This window comes from Rhinoderma darwinii, chromosome 13 (genome assembly GCF_050947455.1).
Source record: "Rhinoderma darwinii isolate aRhiDar2 chromosome 13, aRhiDar2.hap1, whole genome shotgun sequence".
Lineage (NCBI taxonomy): Eukaryota > Metazoa > Chordata > Amphibia > Anura > Rhinodermatidae > Rhinoderma > Rhinoderma darwinii.
In genome coordinates, this window is record NC_134699.1 from 62,696,662 (window position 1) to 62,717,375 (window position 20,714).

The window sequence follows — 20,714 nt, forward strand, 5'->3', positions numbered from 1 at the left end:
TTTCTGTCTGTGCAGAAAATCATTGCGGCTCCACTGGAAACAGAAGAGACTGGTTTCCAATTATGCAGTCAAATAAAACCATCTGGTCACCACTGGTGGTCCTCGTTGACTAAATAAGTGTTGCCCTTTAGGCTAAACAAGTATGGTTGTATTTCCATAAGATATATCCAATGGACAACCAATGGGTTCAATGATGCAGAACTTCCTGCTCCTTCTTTTCAGCAGAATATTGGACAAAATGTATGAAGACGTCTGGTCTTATTTACCACAGCCCATGCACAACATGAACTTTGATTGGTCACTGTGGACAAGGAGACTACTTAGACAGCAATATGAGTTGACCATGTCACCAGTGCTGTAGAGGGTGGAGTCAAAGGTCCATCAAGCCCTGGTAGTCCAACACTTGACTTTGTTGGTTGCTCCACAGCAGCTGAACCATGATATCTCAGCAGTGCTACAAATCTCACCAGAGTTGTGGATCCTTGAGCTGCAATCATTTTGGCATTGCTTAACTGAGGAGCGGAGTTTAAAGAATTTCCCTGTTCTTCATCGTTATCCCCCACAAGGAGGCCGGATTCCCAGGTTGTGTTCTTTAAAATAGTTGCCGATTGGCAGCTGAGATGCTGCTTAGAAACGTTTGGGGCAGGATCAGGCATAGTCAGGAACAGTCAAGGGTTGTCACTGAGAAAATAGTCAGGATGCGACAAACCAGAGGACGAGATGTAGTCAGAGGATGGGCTTGAGGTAGAAACCAGGATTAGTACTACAGGTACCAGAGGACAAATCCAAAGGAGCGAGACAGGAGCAGAATCCAATAACAAGCCAAGGTCAAGGTCAGGAACAATACAGAACACAATATACTTTAATTTGCAGGCAAGGGATGGCAGACTGGCATCTTCTTTAAATAGGCCACCACGTCTGATGTTATTCGAGGGCGCAAGTTGGAAGCAGAGAGGTAATTTCTGGAGAGGCAAGTTAGGCTGCCATGCAACCTGATGCAGCAAACGGCTGAAGATAGGAGAGCCGCGGCCGTCTACAGAAACCCACTGCTGAAATGGGGAGAGGTGAGTAACAGGCAGCAGATCTAGAACACATCTTGGTTCCTCATCAGGTCCAAGGCTGATGTGGAAGCGCTAAAGCTCAGTTGTCAACAATAACATCGAGGCTTCATTGTCACCATTGGACAAGAATTGAGATGACCTGGACCTAAAACTGAGGACACTCTGATTAAATCAAAAAGTTAAATGAAGTCATGTGCACCCACTGGACCAGTCATAGAGAACCCGACGCAGATCATAAGGGATGTCAACCCAACTGTTAGGTTAAAGTTTGCAGAAGGCCATACAATTCCATGTCCCACCATTCTTGGAACATATCATTAGGTTTGCAGACTATAAAAACATGGTTCTAACAAATATGGCCACCGAAGTTCTCTAGTGAGATGACTTAAGAGATGTGATTGAAAGTACAGATGCAAAACAAGTCAAGTTTCGATGCGCTTCATTGATTCTTACTGGAAGTTGCTCCTTTATTACAGGTGTATCTGCCAGTTATATCACAGTTTCACTGTGAAGTCATGTGATTGCTCTCTTTCATCAATAAATCATACAACCCTTCATGACTTAGAAGCTCCTCTTCTGTCACAAAGGTTCATAGGCTTCCCTAAATCCTGTGGATGTCAATGGTGAAGCAATCACACTCTCTTGTGATTCTACGATTGCGATTGACTCCGGCATCACAAGGGTTAAACGGTCATGTTTGATGTCAATCGTGGGTGATCAAGTGGCCACAACCACTGTAAATTTAAGACGCTATCCATATACTCTATTAGGGCATATAGACAACATAGAGGATAGTCCGCCACTTGGGATTGTATTTCTCCTGCAGTCTGGCTAGCCGTGGCTTTTGTACCGGGAGTTGAACTCTCGGTGTCATCAACTGAGTGGGTGCACCGGGTTTCCGTGCTGTATATTTACAGTGCAGGTTGGAAAGGGGTTAATTGGTGTTGGTAAAAAAGTTCATGCGTGTACCTTGAAACTTCGAAAGACTAATTTCATGACAATTATAACAACATGAGTCATCTAACTACCGGATTCTCCAGTATGTTAGTAATAAAAAGTTACACTATAGGTCATTGACTATTATTGTTGTTCATGGGTAACTGATAAAAAAACATTAACCATTTAAAGGGGCACCATGTAAAAAAAGATACACATAATTGGGGAAGCACGCTTGCCGGTGCATACAATGTAAAAACTATCGGTCCCCAAGAGCTGACATTGTGAGCCCACCAGCATGTATGGGGGTTGGGGGGCATTGTAGAAGACATACTCCATAGTTATCTATAGTCCTTGTCCATAGAAACTGCCATCAAAAGCAAAAAAAGATTTCCAGTGGGCACCAGTGATTTATTCTCTGCCCTAGTCCATGTTTCCAGGAGAATTTGTATATCATCATTTTTCAGTCATTTTTCAATTTGATTGAAGTCTGGATAATTTTTTGGGCTTTTGCCTCTGGTGGTCTGATCTTGTGTAAAGGGGTCTGTCTCTGGGTGGTAGTGGCAGATATAGAGTTTGAGGTCTTTTTATGATGTTTTGGCTATGGCTTGTGTTGGACCTTGGCCTGGGGCGTCTGTTCAGTATGATGACTTTCAGTTCTTAGGCCAGAAGGCTGATGCCTTGTTTGTTGATGTGTTTGTCTTCATAGATGTAATGATGTTCTATGGAGGAGTGTTGTGCCAGGCTGATGTTTGATATTACTAATTTTAGCTGCCAGCTCTGTGTTGATGGCCTGTGTGATCTTGTTAGTTATATCTCTTCTTGGAAGCACGGATGATATGATTATTTTACAGCCAGGATTGTTGTGTAGTCTATGCTAGTTGGGTGATATGGTTGGGAGATATGATCTGAGCGATATAGTTGGGTGATATGGTTGGGAGATATGATCTGGGTGGTGATATGGTTGGGTGATATAATCTGGGTGGTATGGTTGAGAGATATGATCTGGGTGGTGATATGGTTGGGAGATATAATTTGGATGATATTGTTGGGTGATATGGTTGGGAGATATGATCTGGGTGGTGATATGGTTGGGTGATATGATCTGGGTAGTATGGTTAGGTGATATGATCTGGGTGGTATGGTTGGGTGATATTATCTGGGTGATATGATCTGGGTGATATGGTTAAGTGATATGATCTGGGTGGTATAGTTTGGTGAAATTATCTGGGTGATATGGTTGGGTGATATGATCTGGGTGATATGATCTAGGTCTGGGGTCTCAAGCACGCGCCCCGCGGGCCGCATGCGGCCCCTGGGGCTGTCATCTGCGGCCCGCGGGACACAGAGCCGCTAGTACAGACTCTGCTCCGGGACTCTGGAATTCCCTGACATCGCTGTCCACATATGGACAGTATGTCAGGGTTTTCCCCAGAGCGGAGTCCCGGCCAGAGCGCTAGTATCGGCTCTGCTCCGGGACTCTGTGGAATTCCCTGACATCGCTGCCCATATATGGACAGTGTGTCAGGGTTTTCCCCAGAGCGGAGTCCCGGCCAGAGCGCTAGTATCGGCTCCGCTCCAGGACTCTGTGGAATTCCCTGACATCGCTGTCAATATATGGACAGTTTGTCAGGGTCTTCCCCAGAGTGGAGTCCCGGCCAGAGCGCTAGTATCGGCTCTGCTCCGGGACTCTGTGGAATTCCCTGACATCGCTGCCCATATATGGACAGTGTGTCAGGGTTTTCCCCAGAGCGGAGTCCCGGCCAGTGCGCTAGTATCGGCTCCGCTCCAGGACTCTGTGGAATTCCCTGACATCGCTGTCCATATATGCACAGTGTTGTCAGGGTCTTCCCCAGAACGGAGTCCCGGGCAGAGCGCTAGTATAAGCTTTGCTCCGGGACCCTGTGGAATCTTCTGACATCGCTGTCCACATATGGAGTCCCGGGCTGAGCGCTAGTATAGGCTCTGCTCTGGGACTCTGGGGAAGCCTCTGACATCGCTGTCCATACATTGACAGTGATGTCAGGGGCATCCCCACAGCAGGAGTCCCCGTGATGTCAGGAGCACAGCTGGAGCCTACTAGCGCTTTGCCCGGGACTCCAGCTCCGGGGTTGCCCCTGACATCTAAGTCCATATATGGACAGTGATGTCAGGAGCAGAGCTGAAATCCCAGGCAGAGTGCTAGAAGCGGCTCTGCTCCCGGACTCCAGCTCTGGGCAAGCCCCTGACATCACTGTCCCTATATGGACACTGATGTTAATGGCTTCCCCAGAGTTCTATACTAGTGCTCTGCTCCGGGACTCCGGCTCTGGGGTTGCCCCTGATATCCCATTCTGGTCCAGGAGGATCCCCTGACGTCACTGTGTATGGACAGGGACGTCAGGGGATCCAACAGTAGAGGAATCACCAGCCAAAGCGTCGGCAACGCTCTGGCTGGGGATTCCACTCCTAGAGGGAGCCCCAATGGAGCTATCTACTTGGGGTGTGTGTGGCATTGTCTGCAGAGGGCACTGTAGCAGCATCTGCGGAGGGCTCTGTGGCAGCCTCTACAGAGGGCACTGCGGCAGCATCTACAGAGGGCACTGCGGCAGCATCTACAGAGGGCACTGCGGCAGCATCTACAGAGGGCACTGTGGCAGCATCTACAGAGGATTCTGTGGCAGCATCTACAGAGGACTCTGTGGCAACATATACAGAGGGCACTGTGACATTATCTACAGAGGGCACTGCGGCACTATCTAAAAAGGGGCTGCTCAATCTTGACAAGTGTATCTGCCAAACACTGCTAACTGAGAGGCCGGACAACATTTAGCGACAGTTAAACTGGATTGTTGAAATAAGCATTTCGAGAAAAATCTCAAATTTTAAACCTTGCGGTATTATTATAGTAATGTAGTATTATAGTAATGTAATATTATTATAGTAATATAGTGTTATAGTAGATCAAATAACTAATTGATTAACAATAATTTTGTATTGTATCAAATTTGAAAGTAATGCGGCCCGTCAACTTCCCATTTTTTCAATATGTGGCCCACTTACCCGGCCGAGTTTGAGACCCCTAATCTAGGTGGTATGGTTGGGTGAAATGATCTGGGAGATATGGTTGGGTGATATAGTAGAGGATAATCATGGCACAGTCTTCAGAAATATCATGCATAAAGTGATATTTACTGAATTCACAATTCGACACGTGGTTTCCATAAAGATCAAAAGAAAAAAGATAAATTAAGTTTCTGTCCTCCCGGACCTTACTCGGCAAGTCGCTGTAAATGAAAAACAGAATATTAATGTAACATGGGTATTGGCTTATACGCTAGTCCAGGTAAATATATGTATACATAGTAGGTGGTTGCAGTAGTATCTCAGAGAGACCATAGAGTTAAATATCTAGCAAAGCTAAGGACCAAGTAGAAGAAGTCAGGAAGAGGGAGGGAAAGTGAGGGAAAGGTGGCATGGTATGCAGTGGAGCAGGGTGTGTGTGTAGGCACTCACCAGATATGCCGTGGATGGAAGGGTTTGAAGCAGGCGCTTCCAGCGTCAAGTAGTTATGCGTCTGTCCTGGGTGGTGGGCCAGGCCATTTAAAGTAGTGCGCACAGGTTCACGCTGGCCAATTGCGATGGAGGGGCAGAGGCGTCGCTGTGACGCTGAGCAGCGTAACCGGAAGTGGCGTGAGGAGTGAAGTCAACCAGATGCGGTGTCAGGCGCGTCACCGGAAGTGACAATATCAAGATGGCGCAGTCCATGCGAGATCTACCTAATGGAGAGGACATGTTTATGGAGGGGTGGGGGGTTTGTGGATCCCGGAAGTGAAGGAGGTCACCAAGTAACACATCTACTATGTATGCAAAGTGATATGAGATATGGATGGGTGATAAAGTCTGGGTAGTATGGTCTGGGTGATCTTGTTAGTGGGATATGATATGAGTGATATGATCTGGGTGATCTCGTTGGTTGATATAATATGGGTGATATGGTTTGGTGATCTTGCTAGTTGATATGATCTGGAGGATCTTGAGAGATTTGATATGGGTGATATGATCTGAGGGCTCTTGTTGGGAGATTTGATATGGGTGATATAGTTCGGTGATCTTGTTGGGTGATATAATCTGGGTGATCTTGATGGGTGAAATAGTTGATAAGATCTGGGTGATATGGTTTGGTAATCTTGTTTGTTGATATGATATGGGTGATATGATCTGGAAGAGCTTGTTGGGTGATATGGTTCGGTGATCTTGTTGGGTGAGATGGTTCGGTGATCTTGTTGGGTGATATGGTTCTGTGATCTTGATGGGTGACATAGGTGATAAAATCTTGGTGAGATGGTTCGGTGATTTTAATGGGTGATATAGGTGATAAGATCTGGGTGATATGGTTCGGTGATCTTGTTGGGTATATCTTTCTTGGAAGCGTTGAATTGGTATAATGTGGCTGGTTGATGACTTTTTTTACTTGTTAAATAGTTGCACAGTGAATTTTACTGACTCGTTTTCCTTTCTCCTTGTATTAAGGTATTTCCCATTTGAGTCTATTATTAGGACCAGGGCCGACCTTAGGATAGGTGGATCCCCGTGCCCCACCCCATAATTACAAAAATTCCCCATAAAAAATTATATTGCCCCCCACAGTATAATGACCTTTTTAGTGCCCCCACACAGTATAATGCCCCCTTTAGTGCCCCCCACACAGTATAATGCCCCCTTTAGTGCCCCCCACAGTATAATGTCCCCCCTCCCCTGGGTGCCGCACACAGCCCTCCCTTGTAAATAGTGCCCCCTGTAGATTGTGCCGGACAGCTCCCCCCAACCCCTTGTAGACAGTGCCCCCAACCTCCTCTTTGTAGATAGTGCCATACAGCACCCCACCTCTCCATTATAGACAGTGCCATACAGCCCCCCACCTCCCCCTTGTAGACAGTGCCATACAGCCCCCTACATACCCCTTGTAGACAGTGCCATACAGCCCCCACCTCCCCGGGCACTTCACAAGCAAGGGAAGGGAGCCAGCGCAGTGTCCCTTTCCATCTGCTGGAGTGATGCACACTGTGTGTCCATCACTGGTCTTAATTGCTAGAGTTTCTTTTCTTTTTAAGATTGGGTCATAGCCATTTTTTTTATTTTTTTATTTATTTTTTCCACATTACAAAATAAGTACTTTTTTTATTTTTCCATTTTTCCACCTTTATAGCCATATAAGGGCTTGTTTTTAGTGGGACAAGTTGTAGGTTTTTATGGCACCATTTATAGTTCCATATAATATACTGGGAAACTGGAAAAAAAATATTTGTGAGGTAGAATGGGAATAAAAACAGTGATTCCTCCATTGTTTTTACGGTGTTCACCATGCGGTAAAAACGACACATTTACTGGTCAATACGATTACAGCTGTTGAGGGGTGAATAGTGAATTTGTTTGTGCGCGCGCGCATATGCATATATATATATATATCTCTGCTCTCCGTCTGCTGGTCAGTAAACCTTTAGTCTCCAATCACAATTATTTCTATAGCCTGATTCCGCTTTCCCCACTAACACCCAGCATGACCTGCATGTGACTAAACCTGAGTGGAGGGTGAGCCGGGTTTATATAGGAGACACGTGATTAATGGCAGGTGAGGCAGAGCTGCAGACACACAAAGTAGATGTATCTTCCTTTTGTATGATTTGGTTTTGTGTATAGAGATTATAAGCTCCTTTTCATTTTACAAGGTGACAGGGAATATGTATAATATGTGGTTTATGTGTAATATGTATGTTTTTGAAATTTAAACCCAAATGTGTGTGTCCCTTTAAGACTGTAGAATTCTGGGAAATAGAATATTGTGTCTTTAAGGGCACCCAGCGGCAGGTGGGGCAGGTTTAGCTCAGAGTGTATGAGGTGTGGATTGGGATGCTGTTTGGCATGAAGGCAGCTGTAATTTTATGCCTAATTTTCCTGCCTGTTTTATTATTTTATGTGTTTGTTCAGAATAGGTGCGCGTGTTGTTTGCCAAATCCTAAGTGTGGGTTATTTATAGTGGCAAGAATACCCGCATCTCGGTAACGATGGTACCAAATGTAATATTTTTTTTTTGTTTTCCTGCTTTTACAATGAAAAAAAAAATTACATTTTTTTTTTTTCCTAACTGCTGTATTCTGAGGCCATGACTTTTTATTTTTTTTTATTGCTGTGCGAGGACTTGTTGTTTTTTGCGGAGCGGGCTGTAGTTTTTATTGGTACCAGTTTGAAGTAAGTGAGGCCTTTTATTCCATATGTATTGGGAGATGAAGTGCATAAAAACAGCAAACTGACAATTTACGGTAATTACATTTATTTTTTTACGGCGACCGTCGTTTTTAGATGTTATATTGTAATAGACATCTATGGGCGCGTGATACTCGTTACGTTTTTTTTTACATTGCAATTGTGGGACAAATAGGAAAAGGTGTATGCTGTTTTGTTTTTTTTTTATGCATTATCATGTAACTGTACATAAGTGTTAAAGGGAATTACGAAGTACGCTCACCCGCAGTAACACAGCGGTCGCCTCACTGCAACGCCGTTTAACGCTTTAAATGCCACGGTCAATCGCGATTGTTGCATCTAAACAGTTCGAAAGAGGTGGCCTCCTTCGAAGGCCCATAAGTCCCCCCCTGTGATGTGATTGTGGGGTGCTGACGGTTGTCATGGCAGCCTGGGGCCTAACCACTCTGTACTATTAAGCGCTGCCACCGGCGGCATAATAGGCGACTGTAAAAACGATAAACTGCAGTACATTAGTATTGCAGTATATAGTGCCAGAGATCCAACGGTCGCTGGTTCAAGTCCCCTAGGGGAAATAATAAAAATAGTTTTTTTTAAATACATAAAAAATTTACTAAAAGCTAAAAAAACCTCCCATTTTCCCCCCAATGTAATAAAAATGCAAACCGTAAAATATCTGGTATCCTCGCGTTCGTAAAAGCATGAACTATTAAAATATAACATTATTTAACCTGCACGGCGAATGCCATAAAAAACATGAAAACACAAGATTTGCTGTTTTTTGGTCACAGAAAATAAAAATGATCGCGAAATCTCATGTACCCCAAAATGGCGCCATTAGATACCATAGCTCTCCCCGCAAAAAATAAGCCCATGTACCGCTCAATCAACGGAAAAATAAGTTATGGCTCTCAAAATATGGCGACACAAAACAAATTTTTTTATATATACGGCGCAGTGATGGTGCGGGCTCAGAAGCAGAGCCGGCACCATCACCGCGGGGTGACAGCTGTATTATACAGCTGGCACCCTCCTGTAACTGCCAGGACCGGAGCTATTCTCCGATCCGGCAGATTAACCCCTCAGATGCTGCGCTCAATAGAGCGCAGCATCTGATAGGTTTTCACCCGATCGGCAACCCAGTGACGCAATCGCTGTGTTGCTGTGGCAATCGGACGCCAGAAAATGGCGTCCGAGTCTGCCTTGTATGGGAGCCGATGAGGACCCGCCTGCGGCGAGTCCTCATAGGCTTGCTGTCAGTGAATAACTGACAGCGCTAATACACTGCACTACGTATGTAGTGCAGTGTATTGGAGTAGCGATCGGGGCATCAGGCCCTCAAGTCCCCTAGTGGGACAAGTCAGAAAAGTAAAAAAAAGTAAATAAAAATGTGGTAAAACAATAAAAACACACACATTTCAAATAAAAATAAAGCTAAACTGACTTTTTTCCCATAGTAAGTCTTTTATTATGGGAAAAACCGTAAAAATCAAAAAAAATATACATAATTGGTATCGCCGCGTCCGTAACGACCCAAACTACAAAACTATTATGTAATTTATCCCGCACGGTGAACGCGGTAAAAAAAAAACATGAAAAACAACGCCAGAATCTTTGTTATTAGGTCACATCTCCTTCCAAAAAATGCTATAAAAAGTCATCAAAAAGTCACATTTACTCCAGAATAGTACTAATAAAAACGACAATCCGTGCCGCAAAAAATAATCCCTGACACCGCTTTGTGCACGCAAAAATAATAAAGTTATGGGTCTTAGAATATGGCGACACAGAAAACAAATGATTTTATAAAAAAAGTGATTTTATTGTGCAAAAGCCGCAATACATAAAAAACCTATATAAATTTGGTATTGCCGTAATCGTATCGACCCGCAGAATAAAGCTAACATGTAATTTAGGGCACACTGTGGATGCCGATAAAAAAAACAATAAAAAACTATTCCAGAATTGCTTGTTTTTGGTAATTTCCTTTACCAAAAAATGAAATAAAAACTGATCAAAAAGTCGTATGTGTTCTAAAATGGTACCAATAAAATCTACAGCCCGTCTCGCAAAAAACAAGCCCGCACACCGCTCAATCAACTGAAAAATAAAGTTACGGCACTAGTAATGCGGTGATGAAAAACATCTCAATGCCCAGGCCGGAGGGGAACATTCCTTCAGTTTCAGGGCCCCAGGATTTAGGAACTAGGAACTAGGAAAGGGAAGGGACATCGCACATCCGCTGGAAGCGAGGGCGCCCGTATTATACCAGCGCAAAACGTTCCCAGCAATATTTCCCAAACTACGAAGGAGAAAAAGTCCCCAAAAGGTGCAGAGCGTTACAGAAGGGGAGTGAGCAAGAAAACAGTTTATCAGTGTGACACCGGCCTGTGCATAATGGATCGCTTCACAGCGTAACACACATCTATGGAGAATTGTATTATTTACCCCATTCTTATACCCTCTTATTATGCCCTGATATACTCCGCACAGATTACATATACCCCTGATATACTCCGCACAGATTACATATGCCCTGATGTACTCCGCACAGATTACATATACCCTGATGTACTCCGCACAGATTACATATACCCTGATGTACTCCGCACAGATTACATATACCCTGATGTACTCCGCCCAGATTACATATACCCCTGATATACTCCGCACAGATTACATATGCCCTGATGTACTCCGCACAGATTACATATACCCTGATGTACTCCTCACAGATTACATATGCCACCACATTATAAACGGAAATACCAGCAAAACCCCAAACAGAACTATTACCAAGCAAAATCCATGCTCAAAATGGCGGTCTTTCCCTTCTTAGCCCTACAGTGTGCCCAAACAGCAATTTATGGCCACAAGTAAGGCATTACCATACCCGGGAGAACCCACTTAACAATTTATTGGGTAAGATTCTCTAGGGGCACAACATATTGTGCGGTGAATGGGCAGATCAGTGGAGAAATTGCAATTTTCACTTTGCACCATCCACTGCGTATTCATTTCTGAAAAACACCTGTGGAGTCTAAATTATCACTACATCCCTTGATAAATGCCTTTAGGGGTGTAGTTTCTAAAACGGGGTCACTTTTGTTTGGTACATCAGGGGTTTTGCAAATGCAACATGGCGTCCGCAAACCATTCCAGCAAAATCTACGCTCCAAAAGAGAAATACCGCTCCTTTTATTCTGAATGCTCCCATATACGTAAACAGCTGATTATAACCACATATGGGGTGTTACCGTTCTCGGGAGAAATTACTTTACAAATGTTGGGGTGCTTTTTCTTCTCTATTCCTTGTAAAAATGAAGAATGTGTATCTAAAACTACATCTTGTTGGAAAAAAAAATTATTTTTCATTTTCATGGCTTAATTCTAATTAATTCAGCAAAAAACCTTTGGGATCAAAATTTTCACTATACCCCTAGATGATTTCTCAGGGGGTGCAGTTTCCCAAATGGAGTCAGTTTTGTGGTGTTTCCACTGTACTAGTACTACAGGGGCTCAGCAAATATGACATGACACCCAGAAACCATTCCAAAATCCAAATGGTGCTCCTTCCATTCTGAGCCCTACCGTGTGTCCAAACAGATGTTTGTGACCACATGTGGGGTATTGTTTTACTCGGGAGAAATTGCTCTACAAATGTTGTGGTGCTTTTTCTCCTTTAGTCCTTGTGGAAATGAAAAAAAAATACCTAAACCTACATTTTATTTGAAAAAATGTAGATTTTCATTTTCACAGCCTACTTGCAAAAATTTCTGCAAAAAACCTGTGGGGTCAAAATGCTCACTATACCCCTAGATAATTTCCTCAAGGGGTATAGTTTCCAAAATGGGGTCACTTGTTGGGGGTTTCCACTGTTTTGTCACCTCAGGGGCTTTGCAAATGCGACACGGCCTCCGCAAACCATTCCTGCTAAATTTGAGCTCCAAGAGCCAAATGGCGCTCTTTCCCTTCTAAGCCCTGCCGTGTGTCCAAACAACCGTTTATTACCACATGTTGGGTATTGTTTTACTCGGGAGAAATTGCTCTACAAATGTTGTGGTGCTTTTTCTACTTTAGTTCTTTTGGAAATGAAAAAAAATTAGCTAAACCTACATTTTATTTGAAAAAATGTAGATTTTCATTTTCATGGCCTAGTTCCCAAAATTTTTGCAAAAAAACTGGCTGGTCAAAATGCTTGCTACACCCCTAGATAAATTACTCGAGGGGTGTAGTTTCCCAAATGGGGTTACTTTTGGGGGGTTTCCACTGTTTTAGTTCCACTAGACCTGTTCAAAGCTGACATGGTGCCTAAAATATATTTTAATAAAAAGGAGGCACAAAATCCACCAGGTGCTCCTTTGCTTCTGAGGCCGGTGCTTCAGTCCAGTAGCACACTAGGGCCATATGTGGGATATTTCCTAAAACTGCAGAACCTGGGCAATAAATATTGAGTTGCATTTCTTGGGTAAAACATTCTGTAGTACAAAAAAAATGGATTCAAAATGAATTTCTGGAAAAAAATAATGAACTTTGTAAATTTCACCTCTACTTTGCCTTAATTCCTGCGCAATGTCTAAAGAGTTAAGAAACTTTCTAAATGCTGTTTTGACTACTTTGAGGGGTGCAGTTTTTAAAATGGGGTGACTTATTGGGGGTTTCTAATATCTAAGGACGTCAAAGCCACTTCACAACTAAACTGGCCCCTGTAAAAATAGCATTTTGAAATTTTCTTGAAAATTTGAGAAATTGCTGCTAAAGTTCTAAGCCTTGTAACGTCCTAGAAAAATAAAAGGATGTTCAAAAAACGATGCCAATCTAAAGTAGACATATGGGGGATGTTAGTTAGCAACATTTTTGTGTGGTATAACTGCCTGTCTTACAAGCAGATACATTTAAATTGAGAAAAATGCTAATTTTTGCAATTTTTCGCTAAATTTTGGTGTTTTTCACAATTAAATACTGAATGTATCGGGCAAATTTTGCCAGTAACATAAAGTCCAATGTGTCACGAGAAAACAATCTCAGAATCGCTTGGATAGGTAAAAGCATTCCGGAGTTATTACCACATAAAGTGAAACATGTCAGATTTGAAAAATGAGGCTCTGTCAGGAAGGTCAAAAGCGGCCAAAGAGGGAAGGGGTTAACAATCATTTAATTTTATTTTTTTTAAAGTAGAAAAACATGAAAAATCCTTTATAAATTTGGTATCACTGTAATCATATAAACCCGCAGAATAAATGTAATTTGTCATTTTTACCGCACCGTAAAGACCGTAAATACAGCCCCCCCAATGGAGGAATTGCTGGGTTTTTTTCATTCCACCCCACAATTTTTTTTTTTAGTTTCCCAGTACATTATATGGTACAATAAAGTGTCATGAAAATCTACTACTCATCCAGCAAAAAACGAGCCCTCATATGGCTATATCGATGAAAAAAATTAATGAATTCTGGCTTTTGGAAGGTGGGGAGGAAAAAACAAAAGCGAAAAATCAAAAATGTCTTACTTTTTTATTAGTCCTTCTAGGGGACTTGATCCAACGATCGCTGGTACAATACATTGCAATACTAATGTACTGCAATATACTGTTATTTATCGGCTCCCGCGGTGACTATTCCATAGATTCACAGTTCTCACAGTAAAGAAGACTTGTCGCCTCTGCAGGTTGAACCTTTCTTTCTCCAGACGGAGGGAGTGCCCGCTTTGGTTTTTTGAGGGGGTTTTACATGGAACAGGATTTCACCATATTTTTTGTATGTGGCATTCATATATTTATATAAATTGATCATGTCCCCCCTTAGTCATCTTTTTTCAAGGCTAAATAGGTTTAGTTCTTTTAATCTTTCCTCATAACTTAGATTCTCCATGCCCCTTATTAGCTTCATTGCTCTTCTTTGTATTTTTCCTCCTTTCTATGAACTGGAGCCCAGAACTGAACTGCATATTCTAGATGAGGCCTCACTAATGCTTTGTAAAGTGGTAATATTACATCCCTGTCCCGTGAGTCCATGCCTCTTTTGATACACGACAATATTTTGCTGGCCTTTGAAGCAGCTGATTGACATTGTGCTGTTATTGAGTTTATGATTTACAAGTACACCCAGATCCTTCTCAACCAGTGACTCCCCCAGTATAGCTCCCCCTAGGACATATGATGCTGCAGATTATTACACCCAGATCCTTCTCAACAAGTGACTCCCCCAGTGTAGCTCCCCCTAGGACATATGATGCATGCAGGTTGTTTGTACCCAGGTGCATAACTTTACATTTATCTACATTAAAGAGGCTCTGTCACCAGATTTTGCAACCCCTATCTGCTATTGCAGCAGATAGGCGCTGCAATGTAGATTACAGTAACGTTTTTATTTTTAAAAAACGAGCATTTTTGGCCAAGTTATGACCATTTTTGTAGTTATGCAAATGAGGCTTGCAAAAGTCCAAGTGGGTGTGTATTAGGTGCGTACATCGGGGCATTTTTAATACTTTTACTAGCTGGGCGTTCTGACGAGAAGTATCATCCACTTCTCTTCAGAACGCCCAGCTTCTGCCAGGTCACGCTGTGACGTCACTCACAGGTCCTACATCGTGTCAGACGAGCGAGGACACATCGGCACCAGAGGCTACAGATGATTCTGCAGCAGCATCGGCGTTTGCAGGTAAGTCGATGTAGCTACTTACCTGCAAACGCTGATGCTGCTGCAGAATCAACTGTAGCCTCTGGTGCCGATGTGTCCTCGCTCGTCTGACACGATGCAGGACCTGGGGAAGTGACGTCACAGCGTGATCTCTGGAGAACACGGCTGTGTCTGCACTGCCAGAAGCTGGGCGTTCTGAAGAGAAGTGGATGATACTTCTCGTCAGAGCGCCCAGCTAGTAAAAGTATTAAAAACGCCCCGATGTACGCACATAATACACGCCCACTTGGACTTTTACTTTTAAACACACCCACTTGGACTTTTGCAAGCCTCATTTGAATAACTACAAAAATGGTCATAACTTGGCCAAAAATGCTCGTTTTTTAAAAATAAAAACGTTACTGTAATCTACATTGCAGCGCCGATCTGCTGCAATAGCAGATAGGGGTTGCAAAATCTGGTGACAGAGCCTCTTTAAACCTAATTTGCCAAGTGGACGCCCAAACACTGTTTTTTAAAATTCTTATAGATCTTACACAAGGCTGAGCCAGGCGGAGGGGTGGTCAGTGTAAAATAATAAGTTTGTTTTCTTTTTTGTTTTTCGAGGTAATCAACAAAAATGGTCCCTGGATTGTCTGACTGTGACATGCTTTATGGCTTTCCTCACTTGAATGCTCCTCTGTCCTTCGGAGTATGTGACCTCCAAGCTGTCGGACCCTCTGCTGTGACTCTTGTATCTTTTATAGTCCGTCTTATGGACATTTTCTTTAGGCTTTATTCAGACGAACGTGAAAAACGTCCGTGCAACGCGCGTGATTTGCACGCGCGTTGCACGGACCTATATGTGTCTATGGGGCCGTGCAGACATGTCCGTGATTTTTGCTCAGCGTGAGTCCGCTGAAAAAAAGTCACGACATGTCCGTTCTTTGGGCGTTTTGCACGCATCACGCACCCATTGAAGTCAATGGGTGCGTGAAAACCACGCATGCCGCACAGAAGCACTTCCGTGCGAACTGCGTGATTCGCGCAAGAGCTGTCAAAAGGATGAATGTAAACAGAAAAGCACCACGTGCTTTTCTATTTACAAACATCCAAACGGAGTGTCTTTGAGAAGAGCGAACCCGGACAACCGAACCGAACTTCACTGGCAAAAAAAATTCCGGTACGCGACGTCCGGATATAGTCACTGTCCAGGGTACAGAAAGAGTTAAACTGTTTCAGCACCATGGACAGTCACTTCCGATCCCAATATACATGAACGAGTAAAAAAAAAAAAAGTTCTGACTTACCGCTAACTCCCGGCTTCTTCCTCCAGTCTGACCTCCCGGGATGACAATTCACTCCAAGTGACAGCTCCAGCCAATCACAGGCCAAGCACAGGCTGCAGCGGTCACATGGACTGCCGCGTCATCCAGGGAGGTGGGGCCAGATGTCAAGAGAGGCGCGTCACCAAGGACGCGTCACCAAGGCAACGGCCGGGAAGTTCTCAGTAAGTACGAACCTCTTTTTTTTTTTTTTAACAGGTTGCAAGATATGGTGATCGTAATTCACTGTCGAGGGTGCTGAAAGAGTTACTGCCGATCAGTTAACTCTTTCAGCACCTTGGACAGTGACTGACGTCGGCTAGCCTCATCTCTATGATGGCGGCTGCGCTAAAATCACGCAGCCGCGCATCATACACGGATGACACACGGAGCTGGCAAGTGATTTTTGCGCCTTAGGCTGTGTTCACGTCACTGTTCCTTTCCCCTGAGGGGTTATATCAGAGGTTTTCGTCGGGTTAACCCCTCAACGGAAAGGCAAATGTAAACCTGTCACAACAGTGACAAACTGAAACCATTAGCAACGTTTTTGTCACCATTTATTTCAATGGTGAGGGAATCGGAAGCTTATGAAACGAAACCTCCAACGGCGGAACTCCTCAGCGGAAAGGAACGGTCATGTGATCAGGCCCTTATTCTGCTTTTTTTGTTCTAAATTGTGATATACAATTTAGAGAAATCCTTCTTTCTATGGGGTTTGTTTTCTAGTAGGAATGTGTTTGGTGATGGAGCAGGAAGTCGTTATCGTTAGGTGGTTTTCTGGGCTCTGTCGGACTTGATTCTCTCTGATGTGGAGTCTTTTCTCTAAGTAGTCCTTGTTTTATTCTTTTTTTCATGAAGATCTTAGTCCTGCTTATTTCTGTCTTCTGAAGAGTCTGTAGTTTCCAGGTTATAGTTTAGATTGGTCATGAGGTAAATAAAGAGTAGAATCATGTTCAGTGGTGCGCGCTCGTTCCCTCTCGCGCTCCCTTCCCCTCTCGCGCTCCCTTCCAGTATGGGCACGTTGCTTGCAAATCCATATACAAGCCATAGCAGAAGACAGTCCTTTCATGGTTCACATAGACATGTAGTCATTGTGTAATCATAATGCGATTTGTGGACTTACATAATAAACTTTCTTCCAGAAACAGCGCCACACCGGTCCATGGTTCATGTCTGGTATTGCAACTTTATTAAAATGAATGGGGCCGAGTTGTAATACCACACGCAACCTGCAGACAGGTGTGGTGCTGTTTCTGGAAGAAAGCAACCATGATTTTCTAATCCTGTACCCCTTTAAGATATACTGATCATGGAACATAAAGGAATAGTTAACCCTTTCCCAACCGACATTATATATATATATATATATATATATATATATATATATATATATATATATATATATATATGGTATTGGTTATCCGTACCTGACTCCCAGTGCAGTATACTTAGGCCCTTGTTCACACAGTTTTTTTGCAGGCAGAAAATCTGCCTCAGAATTCCTTCAGAAATTTTGAGGCAGATTTTGAACAACCTGCCTGTATTTTTCCCTGGCGTTTTTTTTTTCTTCTCGCGGCCATTCAAGCTAATGCAAGGACCGTGGGCAAAAAAACGCAGCGAAAAAAAGCTCAAAACGAGCGCTGCAGATTTTTGTCATTTTTGAGAATGGACTTGCTCCTTATTTTTCAATCCACAAGCGGCCGGAGACCAACCAGGAAACAAAAAGCCTCTGCCACCCATTGAAATCAATGGGGGGTGATTTTGGCCGTCTTTTCGTGCTGATTCCGATGCGGTTTCCGCGTCAAAATCAGTGGTGAAAAACTCAGTGTGAATGTTTGCAAAAAAAAAATTTTTGCACTGCCGCATTTTAAGAGCCGTCATTTTTTTTATTTTCCTGTCACGGTGTAGTTTTCATTGGTACTATTTTGGGGTACATGGGACTTTTATTTGATTCTTTTTGTAGGTGGGAAACCGCAAAATAGCAAAATTCCTTTTTTTTTTTTTCCCCCGTTTCCCTGGCGGTTTAATCAATGTGCTAACTTTATTTGAGTTATGATCGTGTCAAAACCATATGTGTATTTTGTTTTTATTTATTTATTTACACTTTTAATAAATAGAAAAAGTGGTTTTATTTTTTACTGTAATTTTTTTTTTTCATCAAATTTTTTTATTTAACTTTTTAAATTTTTATTTTAGTCCCACTAGGGGACTTCACGATGCAATGTTCTGATCACAGATATAATGCTTTGGTATACTTAGTACATGGCCTAAAAGGCAGGTACTGGTGGGAGACCTTGGGACCTTTATTAGGCCCCCAGTTGCCATGGAAACCCATCGACGCACTTCGATCGCATTGCGGGAGTGCTGATGGGGTGACCGAGCGACCTCTCTCCCTCTGTCAAACACCTTAGATGTAGTGGTCGCTATTGACCACGGCATCTAAGGGGTGAAACTGCTTGAATTGGATTCTGACATTTGCGCCAGGAGCCTGGCTGTGCATGACAGCTGTACCCCTGCCGTGGATCTCGTGGGTACATTGGCAGTAGACGCAAGATATCAGTCAAGATGCAGGAACGAGCACTTGCTTGAGGGGTTAAGGTTCAGAAACCTTCTAAGCACACGAAAAATCCATCTAGTGTAAAACTGTAAAGAGAATACAGAAAGGAGAGGGAGTTGCGGATTCTCACTCAACCCAAGTGCCACAAAAAAGTTTAGTGTGATGTGGTGTATCACGAGCCCTCTCTAAAAACAGGACGACGCCAAACCTTTTGCCCCAATCCTCCAAGCCATAATGCCCTGCAAAAGTACAGGACAAGTGGCTGCCCTTTGCCAAAGCTGAGAGAAAACCCAACCAGAAGTCAAGTTCAGGAGCCCACTTGGGGCACTTCAAACTACCTGACCTAATGGCATTAATGTGGTGGACCCGGGTCACCTACAAGTACCCATTGGGTCAACCTGCATATACCCAGGTGTAAACCACCTTATGAGTGCTTTACCTGTTAATTACCAATGGCCCGAAGACTAACCCCATAGTAAGAATAGATGCAACATTTGATGTTAGCCAAACTATTCCAATGGTTGAGTGACCTGTTCTAAGATTGAACAAGTTCTCCAAGAAACATCTCTTGCTTGGGAGAACTTCACAGTTTCTTCTGTTCTTGGGCCCTCTCGACAATCAGTAGGACTCTATATCACTCCGAGCCTCCATAATATTCTAAAAATAAGCTTGAATTATCTAAATGAGATAATAAGAGAATCCAAAATAAGATTTCTTCACCTCGAATGAGTGAAGACACCAACCTAGACCTCATTACCCTGCAGAATGGGAAATATTATGTGATGACACCTCATTCGTACCCAATTTCCTGCCAAGTCCGACAAGGTTGTTGTGTTAATGAATAAGTCTTCAAGGCTGTGTGAGGGATACGTCAGGTCTGCTTAGATAATAGAAGAACATCTTGAAGAACATTTATGACCACAGAACTTGTGGTGTAAAGACAGGAAGGTTCAGTTTCCACTGCCGATGAGTTCTCTGAACTGTAGACACCCTGGTGAGGGAGACGGGTGTCTGAGAGATGTAGAGGGTCTACCATAAACTGGCCCCCACAACTATTATATGCCATTTATTACAGAACTCCTCAGATGTGTATCCTGGGGGGGGGGGGCGGGCGGGTGACAGGCCTAAGGGGTATATATTGGGTCAAGGCCATGTTCCTGTCTTTTTCCTCCCTAGTCCCCTATTGCAGGCTGGCTCTGTTATGGGGTACACTTGGAGGCACTGTTGTAGACTGGAACAATTTATGGGGGCACTGTTGTAGGATGACTCTTAGTGCATTGTTTGAAACTAGCAGTATTATGGGGCACTTGCAAACTTGTGTACCGTTAAAGACTGGTTCTATTGTGCTGTATTGTTATAAACTTGTTCTATTATAGGGATATTATGAGAACTATTATGGGGGCACTGTTGCAGGTTGGCTCTGTTATCAAGGCATTGTTCCATACTGGCTGTATTATAGGGGCCCTATTGAAAATTGTTAAACTGGATGTGGTATTGGGAACTATTGTGTACTTGCACTTTTATGGGGATGCTGTTGGAGGTTGGCATTACTATACGCGGGCACTGTTAGTCTGGCTCTGTTATGGGGGTACTGTTGTACAAGCTGTTTCTGTTTACAGGTTCTGGTTACAGGTTGGTTCTGTTATGGGATACCAATGTTGTGTGCACTGTTACAAGCTGGCACTGTTATGGAGGTACTGTTGTAGGCTGTGTTATTGGGGTACAGTTGTAGGTTTTCTCTATGGGGTACTGTTGTAGCCTAGCATACAGTAGTTATTAGTGCACTGTTACAGGTTGGCACAGTTATGGGGGTACTGTTGTAGGCTTGCTATATCATGGGGTCACTGCTACAGGCTTTCTGTGTTGGGGTGCTGGCTCTATTATGGGGTGCTGTTGTAGTAGTACACTTTTATGGGGGTACTGTTGCAGACTGGCTGTGCGATTACAGTTGTAGGCTGCCTGTATTATTGGGATA

The 20,714-nt window shown here is 43.4% G+C and overlaps 1 protein-coding gene across 1 annotated transcript in view; it reads right to left on the reverse strand.

Moving 5' to 3' along the window:
* LOC142666250 (uncharacterized) overlaps positions 1–20,714 on the reverse strand; it is a 312,509-nt gene that overhangs the window by 52,919 nt on the left and 238,876 nt on the right. The gene's annotated exons all lie outside the window — the stretch shown is intronic.